The sequence below is a fragment of the Bombina bombina genome, chromosome 5 (genome assembly GCF_027579735.1).
Source record: "Bombina bombina isolate aBomBom1 chromosome 5, aBomBom1.pri, whole genome shotgun sequence".
Lineage (NCBI taxonomy): Eukaryota > Metazoa > Chordata > Amphibia > Anura > Bombinatoridae > Bombina > Bombina bombina.
The window spans coordinates 1,059,763,798-1,059,777,555 of record NC_069503.1 but is presented as its reverse complement, the minus strand read 5'-3'; positions in this window follow the sequence as shown (position 1 = coordinate 1,059,777,555).

Here is a 13,758-nt window from a genome sequence, read left to right as displayed (position 1 = left end):
ATATATATATATATATATATATATATATGTGTGTGCTTAGTGGATTTTTATATGATTTTATATACAATATTCATATTATATAATGTCACTAACATACCTAACCAAAGTAAATTATGTTAAAAAAAAAAAGATATAAGCAATGTGTTTATGCTTTTTTAGACTGCGCATTTTATTAGCTTCCGCAGATATTTAGGATTTGTACAAAAGAGCAGTAATCCAACTACAGTATTAGTTTCCAGCCACATATTTTAGTTACTTTTACTAAAATCATAATGCCTTAGGATAAAGAAAATTCTAGTGAAAGATATTGGGAAAATGTTACCCAAGGAAGCGACCAAATTACTTTCAGCACAAGAGTATAGAGTAGTACAGTACAGTAGAACTGTGGAATAACAAAGGGTTAATCCTGTAAATTCTGTAAAGAATATTTTAAGTGGGAAATTATAGCCACAACAATATAATTACGTTTAAAATATTCATATTATTTCGCTAAATTCTCTAATAAAAATCTGATTGGTTTTCAGTAAAAAATGTTTGCCATCATGATGCTGAATTGATAGATTTTGTATACTAGATGACAACATCCTTAGAAGAAGCTTAAAGGGGCAGTCTGTTCAAAATTAAACTTTCATGATAGGCCATGCAATTTTAAACAACTTTCCATTTTACTTTTGTCATCAAATTTGCTTTGTTCTCTTGGTATTCTTTGCTAAAATCTAAAACTAGGTAGGCTCAAACTGATTTCTAAACTGTTAAAAAAAACACCTCTTATCTCAGTGCATATTGACAGCTTTTAGTTAGATAGTGCTTATTCATGTGTGTCATATAGATATTTAAGAGGCAGCATTTATTGGCTAAAGTGCAAGTCTATCAAAAGAACTGAGCTAAGAGGGCAGTCTGGAGAGGCTTAGATAAAAGGTAATCACAGAGGTAAAAAGTGTATTAATATAAAAGTGTTGGTTGTGCAAAACTGGAGAGTGGGTAATAAAGGGATTATCTATTTTTGTAAACAATAAAAATTCTGAAATAGAATGTCCCTTTAAGGGACATAAACGTGCAAAAATAACATTTTCTAATGTGTTTTTGTTCACTATTGTTTACATATAGTTATGCAACTGTTTAACCCCAGCAAAGTTAACCCTTTAACTGCTGAGTAATTTTAACCCCTGTGCTGAGCTGTTTTGGAGTTTTAGCTGCTGCTCACATATAAGCCCTACTGTAGGTCATGTTTAGTGAGAAATCCACATATATTATATATATATTGCTTTTTTAAACAGACCCATACAAACCATACAATTATTTATGTATGTATTATGATGTGATAAATATACAACAAAAGTGTGAAAAAAGTGTATATTTTGTATGAAAGGTACAGCCTAGACCCAATATTTATTCTTTATAACTTATTGTCACATACCAGACAAGTATCTTGCAATGGGTTCCACATCTATAAGCTTGTAAGAAGTACATGAAACCTTAAAATAATCATTGTTTGTTAGCAGCAGAAAATGGCCGAAAATCTCAAGTCTCAGCTTTCTCCTTGTCCAGTTAATTCCTTTCTTGTATGACAGTTTAGCAGTGCACAGCTATATATCATATACCTTTGAACCCTTATAACTTTTTAAAATTAATATTGACATGAATAATTTTTATCAGATAGTGTTTATATGAGAGTATCAGTATATTTTAATGTATTTATGCTGTGTTTGGTGCAACTTTTTTTTAGCCCTAAACCTTTATGCACTTGTAATATGTGTGCAAATTAATGCGCCCACAATATCCTGATATTGCTTGTACACAAACGTTAGTGTGCCACTTGTAACTTAGCCCATAATGTGATAGTCAGCTTTTTACAGATATGCTGCGTCACTTTCAAGTGATTTATTATATGGCTAATATGTCCATTTAAAGGGACACTGAACCCAATTTTTTTATTTTGTAATTCAGAAAGATCATGCAATTTTAAGCAACTTTCTAATTTACTCCTATTATCAATTTTTCTTCGTTCTCTTGCTATCATTATTTGAAAAAGAAGGTATCTAAGCTTTTTTTTGTTTCAGTACTATGGACAGCACTTTTTTATTGGTGGATGAATTTATCCACCATTCAGCAAGGACAACCCAGGTTGTTCACCAAAAATGGGCCGGCATCTAAACTTACATTCTTGCATTTCAAATAAAGATACCAAGAGAATAAAGAAAATGTGATAATAGGAGTAAATCAGAAAGTTGCTTAAAATGTCATGCTCAATCTGAATCACGAAAGAAAAATTTTGGGTACAGTGTCCCTTTAAAGGGATAGTGTGATGCAGAAAAATGACGTGTTTTAATTTGTTAGTGCATTAATGCTTTTTAGGTGTTTGACCACTGCACATCAAGGGCAACTATATACTCAAATCTAGGGATAGAAGGCATCCATCAAAATTGCTGTGTAAAGTGTCTTATCTGGCTTTTTGTGTTTGTTTTTAAATTAAAACCTATTTCAATCCATTTAACCATCAGAAACCATTGCTATAACCTCATTTTCAATAGCTTTTCAAGCCTAGGTTACAGCATTGCTTCAGACTCATTTGTTCAATACTTTATCAACTAATAAACAATAACAACATATACAAAAATAAATGTGCATATTACATCAGGCTACTCTTTGAATGATTTGAATATATTATATCTAGCATTCATTTAGGCCTAGATTACAAGTGGAGAGCTAAATAGCGCTTTTGGGAAAGCTAATGTGCGCTGGTATTACAAGTTGACAGCAATACGAACACAAGCTCGCGTTCACATTGCTGGGAAACATTGCGCGTACAAGAGTGCACCTCCATAGGCTCCTATGGGAGCCTTGTTCTCATGCCTTGAGACACGGTATGAGAACCTCACGCAGCGAAGGGAGCAAGTAGCGCAGTGATGATGGCCGCACTTATTTTTTTCTAACACCCCAGAGCTGCCGATTTTAGCCTCCCAAAATTGCTAAGTGCAGTTTTCTTATTAAAAAAAATACTACTTTTTTTTTTTTAAAGAAAAGAAAACTAGCACTTGATTTTGTGGGCATTTGGGACACATTTATATAAAATTAACCAGAAATCTGATCTCTGGTTAATTTTATAAGCGCTAATTGCTATCGCAAGCTGGTTGTAATGGCTGGTTATTTATCTTGCGCCCGCAAACAGGCAAATTTGCCTGTTTGCGGGCGCGCTATAAATTAGCGATCCACTTGTAATCTAACCCTTAGTGTTTAAAGGGATACTGAACCCAATTTTTCTCTTTCATGATTCAGATAGAACATGCAATTTTAAGCAACTTTTTTATTTACCCATATAATTTTTTCTTTGTTCTCTTGGTATCTTTATTTGAAAAGGCAGAAGTGTAAGCTTATGAGCCGGCCAATTTTTGGTTCAGCACCCTGGATAGCTCTTGCTGATTGGTGGGTACATTTAGCCACTAATCAGCAAGCTGAACCCAGGTGCTGAACCAAAGATAAGTCGGCTCGTAAGCTTACATTCCTGCTTTTTCAAATAAAGATACCAAGAGAAAAAAGAAAAAATTATAATAGGAGTAAATTAGAAAGTTGCTTAGAATTGCATTCTCTATCTGAATCATAAAAGAAAAAAATTGGGTTCAGTATCCCTTTAATGTCCATTTAAAGGGCCATGGTACTATTGCGTAAGTATTTTAAAAAACATTTGTGACACTCAGACCTTTGAGGAAACAGAGTTCTTTCTTTTTCTAGGAGTGTATGGTTTTATATCTTTTGTCAGAAGATTCATGACACCAGCTGAACTTGAGCACAAATAAACTTAGAATCTGTCAGTGCGTATATCATTGTGATTTATTGCTATTTCTTTGGTGTCATCTTTAGTTGGATAGTTTTTTTAATTAATTGTGCATCATGTGCAAAATATATAGAAACCAAAAGGAACACAAACTTTAATATTATCAAACCAAATTCCAGTCACCCTACACCATCTATATTGAAAAATTTCATGAGGACTCACTATTGCTTCAAAAGATCATATCATAAAGTAAGATGCATTAGAAAGTCCATTCCCCAGGCAATTTTTCACAGCTTTATTCTATGCCCATAGACAACAGTGTGGTACGTTTCTGGAGACCTTCATCAGGATCAAGTAGCACACCTCTGTAAACACATATACCATACAATATATCAAGTAGTAAATAATCAGCCTTGCAAATTCAGTACACAAAAAAATATAGAAAATACATAAATGAATATGAGATGGGAGGTGTGGTGAGATGAGACTTTAAAGGACATAAATGGATGAATGGTGTGCTCATATTGCAGCTTATAGGCATACTATGAAGAGTACTGGAAATATATATATATATATATATATATATATATATATATATATATATATATATATATATATATATATATAGGCTGACCATATTGCCGCTTTAAAAAGGGACACATATGAAAAATACATATGTCAGGGCTGTTTTCAGGGCTGTTTAAAGAAATGTTTTGTATAAGAACCCTGATATATGTATTTTTCATATGTGTTCCTTCTTAAAGCGGCAATATGTTTAGCCTATATATATATATAATGAGGTATTTAAAAACAACAACAATATATATATATATATATATATATATATATATATATATATATATATAAAAAGCCAATTTACCAGTACAGTTTTCAAAGTAAAGCTCCAGACATATCAGAAATATATATCCTGTAACATAACACAGTCTGTCATAAAGGTATCTCAGTAACAATGATTAATACCTCTTTTTGTTGAAAACTGTAGAAAAGGATCATATACCATATACAGGCATATCAATTTGATAAAGGCCGTATATGGACCAATTTGCGTTACTTCATTATTATTTTCTATTTTGTTATTTTTGGGCACTTTTCTAGGTCTGGGAGGGTGTGGAGGATATCCCCACCCAATGTCGACGTGACCAGTTATTGGCCGGGAAAGTGGGGGCATTCTTCTCTGACTGGTGTGGGGGGTTTTTGTATCTTTTTTTTCTCTATGTATTAGGCCAGTTTCTCTGACCACCCCTCTAAATATGGCCTTTTTTGCCACTTGTTGTTTTTTTCATGGTTCAGTGATTAACGGCTCTTTTAAGGGCTCTTACTTCTCTTGAAAAAGAGCTTGTACTTAATTCAACAGATTTTAGCCTGAGTAATAAATGTTACGTTTTAGAAACACTATGTGCACCCACAACCTCTTTTATTTTCTTTCTGTTTTGTGTAATATGTATTCATTTAGAGTGAGGGTAGGACCAAGTGGATACACTACAGGCAACTTGCTGTTTCAGGAGATATTGTTTAACTATACACTATAGAGTATGCCAAATAGTGCCAACTGTAGCCTAAAATTTATAACAACACCTAGACATAAGCTAATAATGTAGTACACAACTACAGGAGGATCAGATTCAGCTATAATCTAAAGCTATTATATTATAAATCTATTTGGACTATATATATATCAATATATACAGGGAGTGCAGAATTATTAGGCAAGTTGTATTTTTGAGGATTAATTTTATTATTGAACAACAACCATGTTCTCAATGAACCCAAAAAACTCATTAATATCAAAGCTGAATAGTTTTGGAAGTAGTTTTTAGTTTGTTTTTAGTTATAGCTATTTTAGGGGGATATCTGTGTGTGCAGGTGACTATTACTGTGCATAATTATTAGGCAACTTAACAAAAAACAAATATATACCCATTTCAATTATTTATTTTTACCAGTGAAACCAATATAACATCTCAACATTCACAAAACAGAATTTATGTTTACCTGATAAATTTCTTTCTCCAACGGTGTGTCCGGTCCACGGCGTCATCCTTACTTGTGGGATATTCTCTTCCCCAACAGGAAATGGCAAAGAGCCCAGCAAAGCTGGTCACATGATCCCTCCTAGGCTCCGCCTACCCCAGTCATTCGACCGACGTTAATGAGGAATAATAGCATAGGAGAAACCATATGGTACCGTGGTGACTGTAGTTAAAGAAAATAAATTATGAGACCTGATTAAAAAACCAGGGCGGGCCGTGGACCGGACACACCGTTGGAGAAAGAAATTTATCAGGTAAACATAAATTCTGTTTTCTCCAACATAGGTGTGTCCGGTCCACGGCGTCATCCTTACTTGTGGGAACCAATACCAAAGCTTTAGGACACGGATGAAGGGAGGGAGCAAATCAGGTCACCTAAATGGAAGGCACCACGGCTTGCAAAACCTTTCTCCCAAAAATAGCCTCAGAAGAAGCAAAAGTATCAAACTTGTAAAATTTGGTAAAAGTGTGCAGTGAAGACCAAGTCGCTGCCCTACATATCTGATCAACAGAAGCCTCGTTCTTGAAGGCCCATGTGGAAGCCACAGCCCTAGTGGAATGAGCTGTGATTCTTTCGGGAGGCTGCCGTCCGGCAGTCTCGTAAGCCAATCTGATGATGCTTTTAATCCAAAAAGAGAGAGAGGTAGAAGTTGCTTTTTGACCTCTCCTTTTACCTGAATAAACAACAAACAAGGAAGATGTTTGTCTAAAATCCTTTGTAGCATCTAAATAGAATTTTAGAGCGCGAACAACATCCAAATTGTGCAACAAGCGTTCCTTCTTTGAAAACTCTAAGCCATCTCCGTGGAGATGTTGCCTGTACAACGGCAAAGAGAATGACTGGGGTAGGCGGAGCCTAGGAGGGATCATGTGACCAGCTTTGCTGGGCTCTTTGCCATTTCCTGTTGGGGAAGAGAATATCCCACAAGTAAGGATGACGCCGTGGACCGGACACACCTATGTTGGAGAAATATACATTTCTGACATTCAAAAACAAAACAAAAACAAATCAGTGACCAATATAGCCACCTTTCTTTGCAAGGACACTCAAAAGCCTGCCATCCATGGATTCTGTCAGTGTTTTGATCTGTTCACCATCAACATTGCGTGCAGCAGCAACCACAGCCTCCCAGACACTGTTCAGAGAGGTGTACTGTTTTCCCTCCTTGTAAATCTCACATTTGATGATGGACCACAGGTTCTCAATGGGGTTCAGATCAGGTGAACAAGGAGGCCATGTCATTAGATTTTCTTCTTTTATACCCTTTCTTGCCAGCCACGCTGTGGAGTACTTGGACGCGTGTGATGGAGCATTGTCCTGCATGAAAATCATGTTTTTCTTGAAGGATGCAGACTTCTTCCTGTACCACTGCTTGAAGAAGATGTCTTCCAGAAACTGGCAGTAGGACTGGGAGTTGAGCTTGACTCCATCCTCAACCCGAAAAGGCCCCACAAGCTCATCTTTGATGATACCAGCCCAAACCAGTACTCCACCTCCACCTTGCTGGCGTCTGAGTCGGACTGGAGCTCTCTGCTCTTTACCAATCCAGCCACGGGCCCATCCATCTGGCCCATCAAGACTCACTCTCATTTCATCAGTCCATAAAACATTAGAAAAATCAGTCTTGAGATATTTCTTGGCCCAGTCTTGACGTTTCAGCTTGTGTGTCTTGTTCAGTGGTGGTCGTCTTTCAGCCTTTCTTACCTTGGCCATGTCTCTGAGTATTGCACACCTTGTGCTTTTGGGCACTCCAGTGATGTTGCAGCTCTGAAATATGGCCAAACTGGTGGCAAGTGGCATCTTGGCTGCTGCACGCTTGACTTTTCTCAGTTCATGGGCAGTTATTTTGCGCCTTGGTTTTTCCACACGCTTTTTGCGACCCTGTTGACTATTTTGAATGAAACGCTTGATTGTTCGATGATCACGCTTCAGAAGCTTTGCAATTTTAAGAGTGCTGCATCCCTCTGCAAGATATCTCACTATTTTTGACTTTTCTGAGCCTGTCAAGTCCTTCTTTTGACCCATTTTGCCAAAGGAAAGGAAGCTGCCTAATAATTATGCACACCTGATATAGGGTGTTGATGTCATTAGACCACACCCCTTCTCATTACAGAGATGCACATCACCTAATATGCTTAATTGGTAGTAGGCTTTTGAGCCTATACAGCTTGGAGTAAGACAACATGCATAAAGAGGATGATGTGGTCAAAATACTCATTTGCCTAATAATTCTGCACTCCCTGTATAAAAAGGCCCCAGCGGAAGGGCTTCATATGGTAAAGAGAAATTAGCTGTTATAAACAATATACAGTACAAATATTTATCTAACTACCATAACTATACAACTCTTAGCTCCACTAGTGAGATAAAATATACAGATGAGAAAACATCATAAAAGTTATGAATATTAATATATGTCTCCAGAATGATAATAAAGTGATCATTCTAATCACCTCACATGGTTCTATCAATCAGTAGTATAAATGTAAATAATTAGCATTAAAGCCATGACAAATTACCCACTTAACCCATGTTAATCCTGGTCAGAATAAGGCTAAAACAGGACTAACTGTGCCAGATCTACAGATCATTGAAAAGAGGCATAACAGTGGATTAAATTGGTACAAAAGTCGTAGTATTTTAATACCTGTAACCTTATAGTAGTCCATTTGAAAGGTAAATGGATCGTAAGCAGTCAGTAGTTTGCGACTCCCCTTCTTTTCTTTTTTACTTTTTCTTTTTTTCTTTTAAATATTCTTTTACAGAACAAATGTTATTTTATACATTATCTCATTAGAATCCTTACATGATATTTTTAAATACATTTTAACTTTTACCAATGTCAAGAACAAACAGAGTAATACAGTATGAACAAGAGAGATGTGATGGTGTACATATACACTGCCAATAAAAATAGACATTTTTTCCAACAAAAATAAACTAAGCACCAAATAAAAAACAAAAAAATAAAAAGCAAAATAAAACACAAGCAAAAAGAAAAAGCAAGCAATAAATGATAACGAAAAACTCAATTAAAAGTGTCAGCCGTTTAGGAATCAGTCCGGGATGCAACCCAACTGCTAGCGTGAATAGAAAACACACGCTAGCACACTGAGAAATAACCAGGACGTGACCCACTCAGGAAACAGATGAGAATGGTGTTACGGTTACCCTTAGTCTCGCTGAGAGATGGACCGCTTAGTAGCCTGGATCCCTATTGCTAAAGAGGGGAGAAGCTGCTTTCCATAGTATTCTATATGAGTCTCGCAAATATAGAATAATCTCCCTTAGCTGCAGTACAGCTAGGATACCCTTCTGCCCACAAAAACGAGTCAACGCTGCGATTGAGGGTCAAACAAGAACTCAGGACTGGGATGCCCAGCCTGCTTTTTATTAAGGTTACATGCACACAGGGCACTCCCAGGGGGAGAGGGGGGGAAGCACAAAATCCCCCATCACACATTTAGATAGAGAGCACTGTCCTTTGACAGGCCACAATAGGATTACAGTACTTAAGATAACAAGTTTACAAGTTCATCTTATCAATTAGCAGTCTGGCTCCAGAGGTGATTAGACAATAGTTTCTAAAAGCTGAAAAAAAAGAGTTAACTCTTTATGAAATGATACTTGTTACGGTTTTCTTGGAGCCCTTCTTAGGCGCTGGCTTGCTGGTTCAGGCATTGCTGCTGGGAAATAAGCTCCTCACAACAAAATAACTAATGCTTCTGTAACAGTGCTCCCTTTCTGTGGAACACTCTGGCAGACACGGTCTGACCCCTTTTCGGGGCAGACTAAGGCTGTCCAGACCGCTGGTTATGCGGGGCTGAGGTCGGTTTGTCTGGACAACCCGTCGGCGTTGCCATTCTGTTTCCCAGGTCTGTAAGTAATGGTGAAATTGAAGGGTTGCAACGATAAGCTCCAACGTAATAGCCTGCCGTTATCTCCAGAGACCCGGTTCAGCCACACCAACGGGTTATGGTCGGTGACCAGAGTGAACTCCTGACCATATAAATAGGGAGTCAATTTCTTTAATGCCCACACCAAAGCCAAACACTCCTTTTCGACCGCTGCATAGCTGACTTTGCGGGGCAGGAGCTTCCGGCTGATGTAGGCAACTGGATGCTCCCCTCCATCTTCGCCTACTTAGCTGAGGACGGCTCCCAGCCCGAACATGGAAGCATCTGTATGGACGATAAAACGTTTGTTAAGGGCTGGGGCCGCCAAGACAGGAGCGTTAATTAGAGCATTTTTGAGAGCCTGGAAAGCCGTTTCACAGTGGGGAGACCACAGGACCTGTCGAGGTAAGTTCTTTTTGGTCAAGTCAGTCAGGGGTTTGGCAAGTGTGCTGTAGTCTGGTACGAACCGTCTATAGTACCCTGCCGTGCCCAGGAAGGCTAGGACCTGAGTCTTAGTGATGGGGGTGGGCCAATTGGCGACAGCTTCTATTTTGGCCGGCTCTGGTCGCTGCTTTCCACACCCCACCCGGTGACCCAGGTACTGTACCTCGGCCATCCCAAAGTGGCATTTTTCTGGCTTCAGAGTCAGGCCAGCAGCCCGGATCTGATCCAGAACCATTCCCACATGAGCTAAGTGGTCCTCCCAGGACTCACTGTGGATCGCTATGTCGTCCAGGTAGGCGCAAGCAAAACTCTGGAAGCCATCCAGGAGCCTATCCACCAAGCGCTGGAATGTAGCTGGGGCATTCTTCATCCCAAACGGCATTACCCTAAACTGATATAAGCCGAATGGAGTGACGAATGCCGACTTGGGGATAGCCTCCGGGGCCAGGGGAATCTGCCAGTAACCTTTGCAGAGGTCAATAGTGGTCAGGTAATTTCCCCTGGCTATACGATCGAGTAGCTCGTCTACCCTGGGCATAGGGTAAGCGTCCGTCACGGTCTTTTCATTGAGCCTCCGATAGTCTACGCAGAACCGGGTGGTCCCATCTTTCTTGGGCACCAAGACAACTGGGGAGGCCCAGGGACTATCGGAGGGCTCAATTACCCTGAGCTGGAGCATCTCATCGATCTCCTTCTTCATTCCTGTCCTAACTGCTTCGGGGATTCGGTACGGAGCCTGGCGCAAGGGAGCTTGTCCCGGAGTATCTACCTGGTGGGTGGTTAAAGTAGTGTACCCTGGCTTCGGGGAGAAGGTGAGGTGTTTGGACTGGAGGAGTTGGTTGAGCTGCTCCCTTTCAGTGGGGCTAAGTCGGTCCCCTATCTGAACCTGCGCCACTATACCTGTGGGGAGGCTCTTTTCTAATAGGTCTGGAATGGGTAAACTGTCGGGGTCTTCCTGAGGGGAACAACATACGGCCGTCACGTTCTCTGGTCGCTCAAAATATTCCTTGAGCAGGTTTACATGGAATGTCTTTCTAAGATTGTTGTCGTGGCAGCTAGCTATCACATAAGTGGTGTCTCCCCTTTTCTCTACGATCTGGTAGGGACCCTGCCAGGACGCCTGCAATTTGTCTGTCTTCACCGGCTTAAGTACTAACACCTTTTGTCCTATGGTGAAGATTCTCTTTCGGGCCCCCCGATCGTACCATACTTTCTGTCTTCTCTGGGCCAACTGGAGATTAGCCCGCACGGATTTGGCTAATTGCTCCATTCGGTCCCTGAGTTCCAGCACGTATGGCACAATTGGGACACCGTCAGCCTCCATCTCTCCCTCCCAGTGCTCCCAGATCAGGTTTAGGGGTCCCCGTACCTTTCTTCCGTAGAGCAACTCGAAGGGAGAGAACCCTGTCGTTTCCTGGGGCACCTCCCGATAAGCAAATAGGAGGTGCGGCAGGAAGCGTTCCCAGTCTCGGTATTCCTGAGTGAACGTCTTGAGCATTTGCTTGAGGGTCCCATTGAACCTCTCACACAGCCCGTTCGTCTGGGGGTGGTATGGGGAGCTCAGGAGGGACTTAATTTTGCAAACCTGCCAGAGTTGTTGGGTCAATTCAGCCGTAAATTGGGTGCCTCGGTCGGATAGGATTTCTTTTGGAAATCCTACCCGGGAGAACACCTGTACTAGTGCATTCGCTACCGTATCCGCTTGTATGTTGGATAGGGCGACAGCCTCTGGGTACCTGGTAGCGTAGTCCACTACGGTAAGAATGTATCGCTTACCGGAGGGACTAGGGGTAGCCAGTGGTCCCACTAGGTCAATAGCAACCCGGCTGAAGGGTTCCTCTACAATGGGCATATTTACTAGCTGGGCTTTAGGGTGATCGCCTCGCCTTCCTACTCGTTGACACACATCGCAGGTGTTACAGTAAGTTCTAACGTCAGCGTGCACCCCTGGCCAAAAGAACGTGTGAGTAATGCGGTGTAGGGTACGGGTAACGGCTAGGTGGCCTGCTAAGGGGATGTCGTGGCCTATTTTGAGGATTTCTTGACGGTATTTGTGGGGCACTACCAGCTGTCGCCTACGCTGTCCCCTTTTCTCTGTCCAGTGGTATAGTTTCCCTTTTTCCCATAAGAATGTTTTGTTATCTGCCCCGCCCCCTCCGGTCTCTGCTCGTTCCCGGTACTTTTGTAAGGTCGGGTCAGTCTTAGACTCTGCCTCGAAAGCATCTGGGGTGTCCCAGGGTATGGGGCCTAACCTGTCAGGCAAGGTCGGGGTAGGTCTTACCTGTGTCTCCCGCACTGGTGAGAGCTCTCGCTCCGTCCGGGCTTGGGCCCGTGTAGTCACTGGGTCCGCCTCGTTGTTGCATACTGGAGCATAGGCAGAAGTCATGGGGCCCAAATCGTTGCCCAGTAGTACTTCGGCAGGTAAATTATCCATTAGGCCCACGTTCACAGCCCCCTTTCCAGCTCCCCAATCAAGATGCACTTTAGCTGTTGGAATTTTGTACACATCCCCCCCCGCCACTCTAACGGCCACAGTCTGTCCGGATCGCTTGTGCTCTGGCACCAAATGACTCTGTACCAGCGTGATAGTAGCCCCTGTGTCTCGCAATCCCTCGGTAGATCACCCCTCGAGCCATACCCTCTGCCGATGGTGCTGGCGGTTATCTGAGGCAGCATATACAGGGTCTGCCTCGTGAAGCGGCCCCACATATCCCTCCATAGGGGCCTCTTGGTTAACACAGAGGGCCCGGGCCGGACGATAGGACCCAGAGGGGTAATTGTAATTCCTGGGTGTCTGGTGCGTATTAAGGGGGCAGCTAGCCATGAAATGCCCTGGTTGCTTGCATCGGTGGCAAGTCGGTCTGGGACGCTCAGAGCTGTTATTGGGTGGTCCTGAGTTTCGGACGGGCCCTGTGGGCACTGGGGCTCGGAATTCAGCACGAGGGGGTGCACGGTAAACCTCTCTGGGTTCGACCCGTGCTGGAGCTCGGTAGTTCATGGGTTCGTGAAGACGGGAGTCATAATGTTCATCGGCCAATTTGGCTGCTTCTTCTAAGGTAGAAGGCCGCCTGTCTCGCAGCCATTCCTTCCCTTGCTGTTCCATGCCATTATAAAAATGTTCTAAGAGAAACAATTGTAAAATTTCCTCCCCAGTCACCGCTTTACTTCCGCTCAGCCAGTGATTTGCCGCTCTCCGCATTCGGTGCGCCCATTCCATATGGGTATCGTTAGGCTTCTTTTCCGTGCCCCGAAACTGTCGGCGATACGTGTCCGGAGTTACAGCGTACCGTCGCAACAGTGTCTCCTTAACTAGCTCATACTGTGTCACTTCCTCAGCACCCAGAGTACGAAAGGCTTCCAGGGCTCGCCCGGATAGTTTCCCAGACAATATCGTGGGCCACTCTCTGTTGGGAATCTGGTGCAGGGCACATTGCCTTTCGAAGTCCGCCAAATATTCATCAATCCCTGTCTCGCTCTCTAGGAAGGGTCGAAATGCCGCATAGGGTGTCTTGGGCCTCCCAGCATTTTCGACAGGGATGATTACCTGCGGGGCTTCAGCATTGCGGTGTGCGTTCGCTAGGTTGAGTTCGTGGG